A 12738-nucleotide genomic window follows, 5' to 3' on the forward strand; every position below is an offset into this window, starting at 1 on the left:
GCTGTGTGTTAGTTTATTTTCATTGTGATAAAAAGAACTGTTGAAAATAATAAAAGTAGGCCCTTTTTTTGTAGTTAAGATTTTTGTAGTTCTTTTAACCTGGAGAAAGCTATATAATTTAGTAATTATGTGTAAGTTCTAGAAGTAAACTGAATTTTAAGTTTTAACTCCGTAATTTTGAGCTAGGCTAAGTAACTTAACATCTCCCTCCATTTCCTCTTGTGTGAAACAGGGGTAAGGATACCTACTTCGTAGGGTTATTAAAGATCAAATGATTAGCCACATGTGAAGCAGCTGGAATACTACTTAATAGACACTAAGCCCTAAATACATGATTCATTTTTACTGGAAATTATATTACCTACATCTTCATATTTCTTCTGAACTAATTTATAGTAATTAAAATTTAGAGTTGGAACAAATAACAATGATTTAATTAAACTGTCTGCACTATTAAAAAAAATACTGCTATTTGGTTTGCAGCTAGACCATTAGTAATCTGAGTGGATATATTACCATTAGAGCAAGTGAAAAGAGGACATAGAAGGTTGACTGCAGGGGGTTGAAAAATGAAAGAAATGAAGAGTATGTACAGTGTTCCAATCTGCTTTTCTAGAATGGCGTTGCTTAAGAGAAGTAGATTGAAGGAATGAGATGAGAGTAGTTGATTGTTCCAAACATAAGGTCCTTTGTATGTACTTAGGAACAAGAAGCAGCAGCAAGAAATGAGATGGGCATAAAAGACCAGAAAAATTCCCGCAACAGTTAGGACCAACATGACATGTGGAGGAGCTAACCTGAAGCAGAGGGAATGAACAAAATCTGAGTAATCATAAGGTAGGAAGTAAAATGAGGGGAGCCAGCATAAAATACAAGACTGAATTTTGTCAGATTTCCGAGATTATGAGTCTTGTTTTTATAAATCCTCTGCATTTCCAGGAATATACCTGTATTTAATACCTTTTTGGATGTGTTCATTGCTTCTGGTTTTTTGCTATTACTATAAACAGTATTTTGACTAATAGCTCAATACACAATTATTTCCACACTCATCTGTCAGAATTAGCTAATGATTAGTGGAGCCAGATTCACTTGCTCCAACAGCATGTGTTAGTACCTGTTTCACTTTTTTTATTAGCTCCTATGCTCCTAGCCCCTAGCTGTCTATAGATTATAACCTTTATTTTGTAAACAGCTAGGAGTAAATATTTTAGGCTTTATGGGCCGTCCAGTCTCTGTCATATTCAGTCAACTCTGCTGCTGTAGTGTGACAGCAACTCTACACAATGTGTAGACAAATGGGCCTGGCTGTGTTCCAGTAAAGTTAATAAAAACAGACAGTAGGTCATATTCAGCTCACACACTATAGTTTGCCTGCCCTTGCTGTGGATGCTATTAAAACTAAACCTTACAAAGGTTACCGAGGTTGCCGAAAACGTAGGTCAGATAGCTCACAAAGATCACCAAATAGGCGATGAACCAAGTGCTGTGACTGATCATTGGATCAGTACCTAATCTACTTAGACCATAAAAGACTTAAGATACTGGGATTAATCAGGGAATGTAAAAGCCACATTTAAAATTGCATCTCTTTGTGTCTACTCGACCCTTGCTTTCTTAGTCAACATTTCAATAGATCTTCTAATCTACAACATAACGTACTCTACTTGGTTATTTCTTCTCCCACTGCGATGTAGGGTTTAGGAGGGTAGATTTGTTTTATTTTGCTGGATAATCCCAGTACACAGAACAGTGCCTTGCCCATAGGTGATCAATAAAAACTTGTTAAAAAGAACGAAACAGCAGATGCAAACACAAAAACGTAAGAGACTGCCAAGACTGACCATGAAAAGGTATTTTAATTGCTACCATAATACCAAGAGTCTTGTCGACAGGGAGAAAGTTGGTGGTCTGGCATTTCCTTTACCATAATGTCTCCCATTTCTTTTGCAATCATAGCCAGTAGTATGCCAGTCTGCTTCTGTTTCCAGCAAACCAGAACTTTGCCCCAAACTATGATGTCCTGAGAAAAATCACCGCTACTTGATTTCAAGCTGGACAAGGGACCCACTGATATCCCTATTGTAGCCTTTTGTGGTGAGGCAAGGAGCTGACCAGGACAGCAGTTTCTTCCAAGCCCTTCTATTCCACAATTTGAAGGCTTTGGGTAGTTTTGTTTCTTGAATAATGATTAGGGCGGGGGGGGGGGGGGGGGACCCAGGATTGGCATCCCTCTGGGTCTACCCAGAGCTTCATCTAAACTCTTCCAGTCATTCACTATGAGTATTCCTTCTAGTGCTGTAATGAGCCACAAATTCTCTCTGTAACTTCACATCATGGAACCTGTTTTCTTTCTGGATTACAAAATGTGCTTTGGATAATGAGGACACTTCCGAAAGTGCACATGTGGCCTACCTAGCCGGAAAAAACCCACATCTGTTCAGCAGTTGTGTTAACACGGAGGTATTAAGCACTGTAACACTGTCCATCTAGGCTATAATCATGTTCATTGCCTACAAAGGAGCTAAAGTCATGATACCCTCCAGAGTGGGTGAATAAAACAATTCTTGTCTATGGACTTCAGAGAGAAGTCTCTTGGACTCCCTTGTGCTTCAGTGGTCCCCACACCATTTTGGGAAAGAAATGTAGAATAATTTGGGTGCGTATTATAGAATAATTCAGAAGCAGGATGCTTTTGGTCACTTGCGGCCAGTTGCAAAATGAAATTGCAAGCTTCTTGTTTAAAAAGCAGGAAAAAAGTACCAATAAGGGACTGAAAAATGCAAGAGCATTTTCCTTCTGTGACTTCTCAACTTAAGGTTTTTTAAAGTTTGCTTTGAATGGCATTCTATGTAAAAACGCCATTCTGAGTTAAGATTTTGCATTAGCATGAATTTTACCATTAATCTTCGTATTGTATGATGGCAGTCTTCAATGCAAACAAAAGCATCTAACTCGTTGAAATTACGCAATTGGTATTTCTTAGCTCGTACTTTCTCGTGTGTTTAGTTCTTGCCAGTACAGTGCAGATGCAGGACAAACTAACCTTTATTTCATGATCCCACGCATTCTACCAACATTCTGTGTAGTTGGCTTACTGATTCTAGAACAAAGGAAAATAACCATCCAATATCCTATCTTTGCCTTTTCTTCTGTGTCATCTTCAGTGTAATGATTGACTAATACAAGAAAGTAACATAAGCAAGAAGAGCATTCCTTAGTTGTTCAAGTTTCTTTAAATGCCTTGTCCTCTTTGCCCAAGCCAAGTTCTGGTTCACACTGAAAACAGGGCCTCTTGGGGTTGTCAGTACCCCTGCCCACACAGTTGTAGATGCAACATGCTTACCTAGCACTCATTCTGAGTCTTGCTGAGTTCCACACACGGGTCCAATGGAATTCTTTGCCCATGGGGAATCGCAAATGCTACATGTGAATAGAGAGGCAAGGAACAGTAGATATACAGATGGCCCATATCCCCTCTTTACATACATGCTGCCTAGTCCCACTGGACTTTACTTACAAAATTCAAGTTCCAAGAAAATTACGAAGAATGTCAACACGGGAACAGCAGAGTCATGCAACTAAGCATGGGTGCTCTCTGAGTTTAGTGCCTGGTACTACTGCATTGTGTCACACACCTATGAAGCTGATCTTCCTGCCTGGGGCTGACCTGAGGTCCTTTTCTCAGGAGCTCCTTCTGGCACTGACAACTCTTGATAGGTTCTCATTTCTTTTCTAAACTGTTTACTCTTATTATCAGTCTCTGGCTCTATCGTGGTTTTCTTTGCTCCTTTTAAGTAATGAATAGAATATTTCCCCCCTTCTCTCCTTCTCTCCACATTTGCCCCCAGAAGAAAAATAATGTTCAGCAATAGGAAATAAGGCAGAGGCTGGGAGCCACACTGTCCTCTGTGGGGAGGGAGTTGAGAGGGAAGAAATCCATGAAGAAAGGTAGATGGTTGCTGGGGTGATTGAGTGGTTTAGTCAGTTAAACATCTGACTCTTGATTGCAGCTCAGATCATGATCTCACAGTTTGTGTGATTGAGCCCTATGTCGGGGGCTCCATGTTGATAGCATGGAGCCTTCTTGAGATTCATTCTCTCTCTCTCTCTCTCTCTCTCTCTCTCTCTCTGCCCCTCTGTTCACACACACATTCTCTCTCAAAATAAATAAATGAACATTTAAAAAAAAGAGATGGTTGCTGTTGCAGACGTGAGAAGTATGGAGTCTTGGGGCTAAAAGAAGTGAATAAAATTGGCTAAGAAAGGATTGGGATGTGACTTAGGTTTATAATCCTACAGAATACTGGAAAGGGGCTGGATTTAAATTAAATGATTTTCAAGTTTCTTTTTAAGGGGCGGCAGGGTGGCTTAGTCAACTGGGCTTCCAACTCTTGATTTTGGCTCAGGTCATGATTTCATGGTTCAAGGGATGGAGCCCTGCCTTGGGCTCTGTGCTGACAGGGCGGAGCCTGCTTGGATTCTCTCTCCCTCAAAATAAATAAACTTTAAAAAAAAGTTCCAGGGTGCCTGGGTGGCTCAGTCAGTGTAGTATCTGACTTTGGCTCGGGTCGTGATATCCTGCTTTGGTAGTTCAAGTCCTGCGTTGGCTAGCCACTGTCACCACAGAGCCCCTCTTGGGTTCCTCTCCCCTTCTCACTCCCTCTCAAAAATAAGCATTTTTAAAAGTTTCATCAAACAATACATTTACCACCTATGATGTATTCTGACATTTTCTATGCCTTTATTATTATTATTAATTTTTTTTGGTAATGTGATTGTGACTCACTAAGTTGATTGCACAATTTAATAGTCATCTCAACCTACCATCTGAACACAGTAATCTAGGGGAAATGAGTCTAGATGGCTTTCACTGAGGAGATTGGGAGCAAGACCCACATTAGGGGCTTCTCACTGGCTCAGTCGGTAGAGCATGAACTCTTGATCTAGGTGTGGTAAGTTCAAACCGCACATTGAATGTAGAGCTTACTTTAAAAGGAAAAGTGCTAGATGGTCTCTTTAACCATAAAATATAGCTCTGACACTATAATATTTCTAACTTCCCCCTACATTCATTTATCACCAGTGGGCTTCCCCTGTTGTGTAGAAAATGACTATCATTTAGTATTGAACTGGTAGATTTCTAAAAAGATTCTTGCTATTTTGTGGTTATTTTCTGATGCAGAACAAGACTTTAGTTGAATGAAAGCAGACTCATTTCACTTTCTTTGCTTCAGTTACCCCAGGCTGATGTGAAATTTAACAAGTTGGGTGATTTCTGTTCTATTTCCTGCAGTGAGTTGAGGGAGTGTGTATTTGTGTTTAATACCATTACATTGCAGGTTGTCAGAAACGCACTGATGGTAAGTATTTACCATTATTTGATTTTTCATTTGATGTAAATTTTAAACTGCTAAAATTTTGTATAAAACTTTTTTTTGTCCTGTTGTTTGACGTTTCAAAATGGTTGCTACCACTTCAGGTGTCACTTTCAGTTATGTCAGTGAACACAGGGAAAAAGTGATCATCTCTTTATGTAACTTTGTTATGACCAAGAAACCGATCCCAGTACCCCCAGATGACTCCTTTCAGGTTTCATTGACCAGAATTGGGGTATAGGACTGATCCTAAACCAGTCATTGCAAAGGGAATGAGAAATTGTTGATTAGATTAAGCAAGGTCTTCCTCTGAGGTTCTGAGCCTCATGGAGGAGGAATGGCTTCCTGAAAAAAAGGGTTGTGTTAGCAAGGAGGAGGGGAGGAAAATGGATGTTAAATAGATAACTACCAGTGATTGTTACAGGGAAGGAAAATTAATAAATAAAAAGTAATCACAAAATGTGATGGAACTACATAGAAGTTAGCTTTTCCTGTGTAATAAAACATTTCAAAATTATTTAACTCATGATTCTATTTTGGCTTACCTCGGCTGATGGTTCTTCTGGTCTTGACTGTGTTCACTAATGTGTCTGAGCAGCTGCAGATCAGCTTGGTAGATCTGTTCCTAGGGTTTGACTTGTTGGCTGAGCCGGGGGGCTGGTGTCTTTCTTTATCCAGTAAGAAGCTAGCCTTGGCTTGTTCCTGTGGTAGGTTGGCAAGAACTAGAACAGACCCTTGTAATATTTTTGCTTGGAAAAATAGGGTTGGAACTGGCATATCGCTTCTACATTCTTTCCAAACATCAGGTAAAAAGTCCGGGAGGGTGAAGAAATAGACTCCATCTCTTGATATGAGGATCTGTAGTCACGTTGCCAGGTCATGGACACAGGCAGAGGAAGAACTTGTGATATTTTTGCAATCTGCTGTAGGTGATACATAATGGGAGAGCCACTCAGTTCTCTCTTCAAAAGAGAACTATCACTTGGAAAGTTTCAAATCACCAATATGTCTTGTTCTGAGCTGAAGTTTTTATACCAGTATAATTGTTGATGATTTCCTGCTAGTGTTTGTTTTAGTCATCAAAAAGTTCAGAAGCTGTGATGGTGGTGATTCAAAACAATAATGTTAAAGAGACATCACATCATGGAAAATTCAATGTAAGGAATATTAGCGATTACTCCAATACCGTAATTTTTTTCACTTTTATAAAATCTAATTTTATTATTAAAATGATATAGGCACATCTGGGGCACCTGGGTGGCTCAGTCGGTTGAGCCTCTGACTTCTGCTAAGGTCATGTTCTCACAGTCCGTGGGTTTGAGCCCACATCAGGCTTTGTGCTGACAGCTAAGAGCTTGGAGCATACTTCCAATTTTGTGTCTCTCTCTCTGCCCCTCCCCTGCTCATGCTCTGTCTCTCTGTCTCGCAAGCATAAATAAATGTTAAAAATTTTTTTTTTTTAATTTTTAAGACAGAGAAAACAGAGCATAAGGGAGGTAGGGGCAGACAGTCAGAGACATACAGAATCCAAAGCAGGCTCCAGGCTCAGAGCTGTCAGCACAGAGCCTGATGCAGGGCTCGAACCTACGTAGATGAAATCATGACTTGAGCCAAAGTTGCAGTCTTAACCGATTAAGCCACCCAGGCGCCCCTGAAAAAAAAATTTTTTTAATAAAATAATACAGGCATATCATTTAAAATGTCAGGCCAGTTACAAAGGCTTTTAAGAAAAAACAGTAGTTTTCTGCTTCCGTTCTATTCCACAAAGCAAGCACTGCATTTTTATCTGTTTCTATTGTACTTACCTTATAATTCTAATACAAAATTGTTGTTCTCTTTTGATTCATTTTGATATATATTGACTATGTTTGAAGAGGCTTTTAGCTGTCATATCTCCTCTTCCTTGTCTCTCAACTTCTTAATGTAGTTAATAACAATTTTTATTTAATCCACATTTGGAGTTTTTATTAAGATAGTATAGTAGGCTGAATAATGCCCTCCCAAAAGAGTCAGGTCCTAATGCCTGGGATCTATGACAAATGTTACTTTATATAGAAAAAGAGACTTTGGGGCACCTTGGAGGCTGAGTCAGTTAAATAGCCAACTCTTGATTTCGGCTCAGATCATGGTCTCACGATTGTAAAAATGAGCCCAGGTTGCTGGGCTCTGCGCTCAGGGTGAAGCCTGCTTGGGATTCCCTCTCTTCCTTGGCCCCTCTCCCCTGCACACATGCACTCTGGCTCTCTCTCAAAATAAATAAATATTAAAAACTAAAAAGAGACTTTACAGATATTATTAAGTTAAGGCTATTGAGATGGGGAAATTATTCTGGATTACCCCGGTGGACCCTAAATGGGATCACAAATATCCTTACAAGAGGAAGGCAGAGTGGTATTTGGCATAGAGAAGAAGACCGTGTGAGGACTGATGGAGGATGCTACACTGTTGACTTTGAAGATGGATGAAGGGAGGTAGAAGCCAAGGACTGCAGCTCTAAAATCTGAAAAAGGCAAGAAGTGCATTCTACCCTACTACCTCTGAAAGGATCTTGCCCCTATGAATATTTTGTGTGTGGCCAGGTTAAACTTGTGCCAGACCCCTCACCTCTAGAACAGTAAATGAACGTGTGTTCTTTGAAGCCACCAACTTTGTGGCAATTTCTTACATCAGCCATAGGGAACAAAACATTCATGGGGCACCTGGGTTGCTTAGTCGGTTAAGCGTCCGACTTTCGCTTAGGTCATGATCTCGCGGTTCGTGGGTTCGAGCCCCGCGTCGGGCTCTGTGCTGACTGCCAGCTCAGAGCCTGGAGCCTGTTTCAGTCTGTGACTCCCTCTCTGTCTGACCCTCCCCTGCTCACGCTGTCTCTCTCTCTCTCTCCTAGAAATAAATAAAAAACATTTAAAAAAAAAACATTCATGTATGTATTGTTTTGTGCTAAGTCACTTTATTCTACAATTTGATTTCTATTGGCCTAAATAATGGCCTCTGTTTCAGTTTTCGTTTGAACATCTGACTAAGGGCTAAGTCTTGAACCATCCACCTAGCTTCATAAAACACCGCTCTGTATAAGTTTTTATGTCGACAATATCAAATAGTAATCTATTGCATTTCTCCCACCGGAGAAAGCAAATCCCTCTAGAGGCTCCCTGGATTGATAGCTGTCAACATATGTCTGGGACTTCTTTTTGCCATCACCTTTGAATTTCTCTTTAATATTCCCTTTAGTTGAATATCCTGTCCTCTGAATCTCCTTTCTCTTTATTGGTTTTGATTGGGAGGAGCACCTCCAGTAACTTCCTGAGAATAACATACACGGGAGCTAATTCTTTTGAGATTTCTCAGGTCTGAAAATATCTATTCTATCCTTTACCTCATTGGAATTTTAACAGGATACTGAATTTGAGACAAATAATTTATGCTCAGAATTTTGAAGGCAATTTTCCGTTGTCTTCTTGCTTTCATTGTTGCTACACTGAGGTCAATTTACTTTGGCTCCCAATTATTGTCTGTTAACTTTCTCTTATAATTTTATGGAATCTACTTAGTTTCATTATTCTGAAAATTCATGGGGATGAGGCATGGTGTGGGTCTTGATTTATATTACTGGGCATTCAATGAGCCTCTTTTTTCTGGGACTCATGTCCTTCAGTTCAGATATATATATTTTAAGTTTATTTGTTTGTTCATTCATTTATTTAGTTATAAAAACACCCAAGCTAGGGCTCAAACTCAGGACCCTGAGAGTGTTTCATACTCTTCGGACTGAACCAGCCAGGTGGCCCAGGAATATTCTTTTAATAGTACTTTTTTTGATAATTTACCGTCCAGTGTTTCCTAAAAATTCCCATATTGAACCTCCTGGATTGATCTTCTAATTTTATTCTCTCCTGATGTCCATTCCTTTTTTCCCTCTTTTTCTGGGACAGTTCTTTGACCCTATCTTACAACCAAACCAGAAAGTATCTCTTGGTTTCTTATACTTTTTCATGGATACTTTATTGTTCTTTGATTTTCCACTTTTATAGCATTCTATTTTTATTTTAATTGTACAAGGTCTCTGTCTTTGGATCATACCACAGGCTTTTATTCATTTGTTGTTGTTGTTCTGTATTGTCTTTCTTTCTACTGAATTTCCCCACCTCCACCCCTATTCGTTTACTTTGGTCACTCTCTTTCATGACAGCGATTTTACTCAAATGTCTGGTGATCCTTAGTGACATATTCTATTTATGAGTAAAAAAGATGGGGAGAATTGTTAATTCCTACCAATGTAGGAAATATTGCCATTTTAACAATATTAAGTCTGTTGACCCATGAACATGGAATGCTTTTTCATTTATTTACATCTTTAATTTCTTACAGTAATGTTTTGTAGTTTTCAGAATATGCTTTACAATTTTTTCGTCAAATTTATTCCTAAGTTTTTTATCCTTTTTGATGCTATTATAGATGGAATTGTCATGAGAGTTTCATTTTTTGATTAATCATTGCAAGTGTTTAGAAATAGAGCTGGATTGGGGCGCCTGGCTGGCTTAGTTGGTTAAACGTCCGACTTTCGCTTAGGTCATGATCTCGCGGTTCGTGGGTTCGAGCCCAGCGTCGGTTTCTGTGCTGACTGCCAGCTCAGAGCCTGGAGCCTATTTCAGAGTCTGTGTCTCCCTCTCTCTTTGACCCTCCCCTGCTCACGCTGTCTCTCGCTCTCTCTCCTAGAAAAAAAAAAAAAAAAAGAAATAGAGCTGGATTGTGTATGTTGAGGTTATATCCTATAACCTTGCTGAATTTCTTTATTAGTTCTAATTGGCATATGTGTGTTATTCCTTAGGACTTTCTATATACCAAGTCATGTCACAAATAGACATAGTTTTACTTCTTGATTGCCAATCTGATGCCATTTATTCATTTATCTATCAATCCATCTATTTTTCCTAATTGCTTTGGCTGGAACCTCAAGTACAATGCTGAATGGAAGTGGCTAGAGCAAATATCTGTGTCTTGTTCCCGATCTCAGGAGAAAACATTTGATGTTCAGCCATCAAGTATGATTTAGCTGTGGGATTTTTTAGATGATGTTTTTCAGGTTGAGGAAATTCTCTTCTATTCCTTGTTTGTTGAACATTTTTTAATCATGAAAGGGTATTAGATTTTTACATGAATTCTTAAAACGCCCTCCTTCTCCACTATGGATGAATTAGTAAAAGATATCCCTCTCTGCATGAATGATCTAGAAAACAGCATCCCCCACCCTCTAAGTGGATGTTTTAGAAAAAGCTATTGTCCCTTTGAGTGGACTTAGAGTGGGCTCTGGTGTGTTTGACTTGGTGAGGCAAATGCTCACCTCTTACCTGGATGTTCTTATTCAAGAACTAATCTATACGTAGTGGACTTGCCCCATAAATAATCACTTTCTTCAGTATATGATTTCCTAATGTCTATGGCCGCTTTGATTCATTTTTTTTTTCACAGAGTTCATGCCAATGGAAGAAGTATATATGAGAACCAGATATAAAATCTTGCATCAGTTTAAAGCAGTGTATTTGTTTCTGTCTACTGACTTACCCCTGCCTTTTGTGGTCCCTAGTACCTCCAATTCCTGAGCTTCTCTGGTCTTTATTATCTTTCTCTGTAGGTACCTGAATTTGACTTTCTTCTGTTCTGCTGAGTCATTTGTCTCTCATTATCCAGTTTACATAGGTATCTTTTCTTTTTCTTTTCTTTTTTTTTTTTTTGGTTGGTATCTTTTCGACTTGGAGTTTATAGGTATCTTCTCATTCAAAGAAGATGGAGTTTGTGCTTCTATTTCTTATTCTCCTTGTTTTGGAAAAGAACATTTTCCTTAAAAGAAGAGAAATATATTTTTGCTCTCTTTAAGTCAGAATGCAATGCTCTCATTCTGGAAATGTGTAAACCTAATGCCCAAAAATGAAACAAATTACCTCATTCCTAGCCTAGTTATTCAAAAAGCTAAAACCAGAATTCTGTATTCCTTATTCCCTGGCCAAAACTTAGTAATGAATTTGTTCTTTATCCATGGAAGCATATAATTGAGAGCTGATAGGTAAGTTTGAGGTCCTAGGGCAATTTCCTGAAGGTTTCCGTGAATCTCCTTAATAAACATAAACGGATTAAGGCATTGGTTCAAATATTGGTATGAATATAAGAATTCACTATCCCATGTAGGTCTATTCTTTTTACAGAAAGCTCTGATTATTGCAGAAAAAATTTCCCCTAAAATGTGTTTCTCCATTTCCATTATCCAGTTCTTCTGTCTTTAGTTGCAAAGAGCTATTGTATGCAGAAATAATATAGCTTGGTGAATAAAAGGCTGGCTTTTATAATCTGGAGAAAGGGAACTAAAATCACCACTTCCATTTCTTTGCCCAATGTTAGATCTATACTATTCACCAGCAAAATGGAGAAAAGGCTGAGGTCCCACATAACAAAGATTGAAATAGTTAATAAACAGCAACTTTAGTTTATAAAAACAATTTCTGAGTCAGCTAGCTCTCAAAGCATTCAATAGAACCACTGTATAAGAAAATGTATGACTAATTACCAAGTAGATCAGGGAAAGATTCCTAAAGAAAATTTGACTCAAAAATTAACAATAGAAATTCCCTATAACCCTACAATAGCACTGCTAGGAATTTACCAAAGGGATACCCAAGGGATACAGGAGTGCTGATGCATAGGGGCACATTTACCCCAATGTTCATAGCAGCACAAGAGCCAAAACATAGAAAGAGCCTAAATGTCCATCAGCTGATGAATGGATCAAGAAGATGTGGTTTATCTATACAATGAAATACTACATGGCAATGAGAAAGAATGAAATCTGACCATTTGTAGCAACATGGATGGACCTTGAGGGTGTTATGCCGAGTGAGATACGTTAGGCAGAGAAGGACAGATACCATATGTTTGCACGTATAGGTGGATTAGGATAAACTTAATGGAGGACCATGGGGGAGAAAATGGGGGAAATAGTTGGGAAGAGGGAGGGAGGGAAACCATAAGAGACTCTTGGATGCCGAGAACAAACTGAGGGCTGATGGGGGTGGGCTAGAGGGGAAGGGGAATGATGGGCATGGAGGAGGGCACTTGTTGGAATAAGCACTGGGTGTTATATGGAAACCAACTTGACAGTAAAGTATTTAAGAAAAAATATTAGAGTCAATTGGGAGGTTAAGAAATTGCCAAGTAAATATTATAGGCACATAACACAAGTCATGTACACACAGAAAGATTGGAAAATATAAATTGCTCAGAGAATCAAATGTATGGTAAGGGTATGTGAAAGAAAAAACCTGGTCTTTCTTCTGGATTTCTCTTCAGTGTCATACTATTACCACACTCACAA

This window comes from Hyaena hyaena, unplaced genomic scaffold (genome assembly GCF_003009895.1).
Source record: "Hyaena hyaena isolate Hyena2069 unplaced genomic scaffold, ASM300989v1 scaffold_667, whole genome shotgun sequence".
NCBI classification, from domain to species: domain Eukaryota; kingdom Metazoa; phylum Chordata; class Mammalia; order Carnivora; family Hyaenidae; genus Hyaena; species Hyaena hyaena.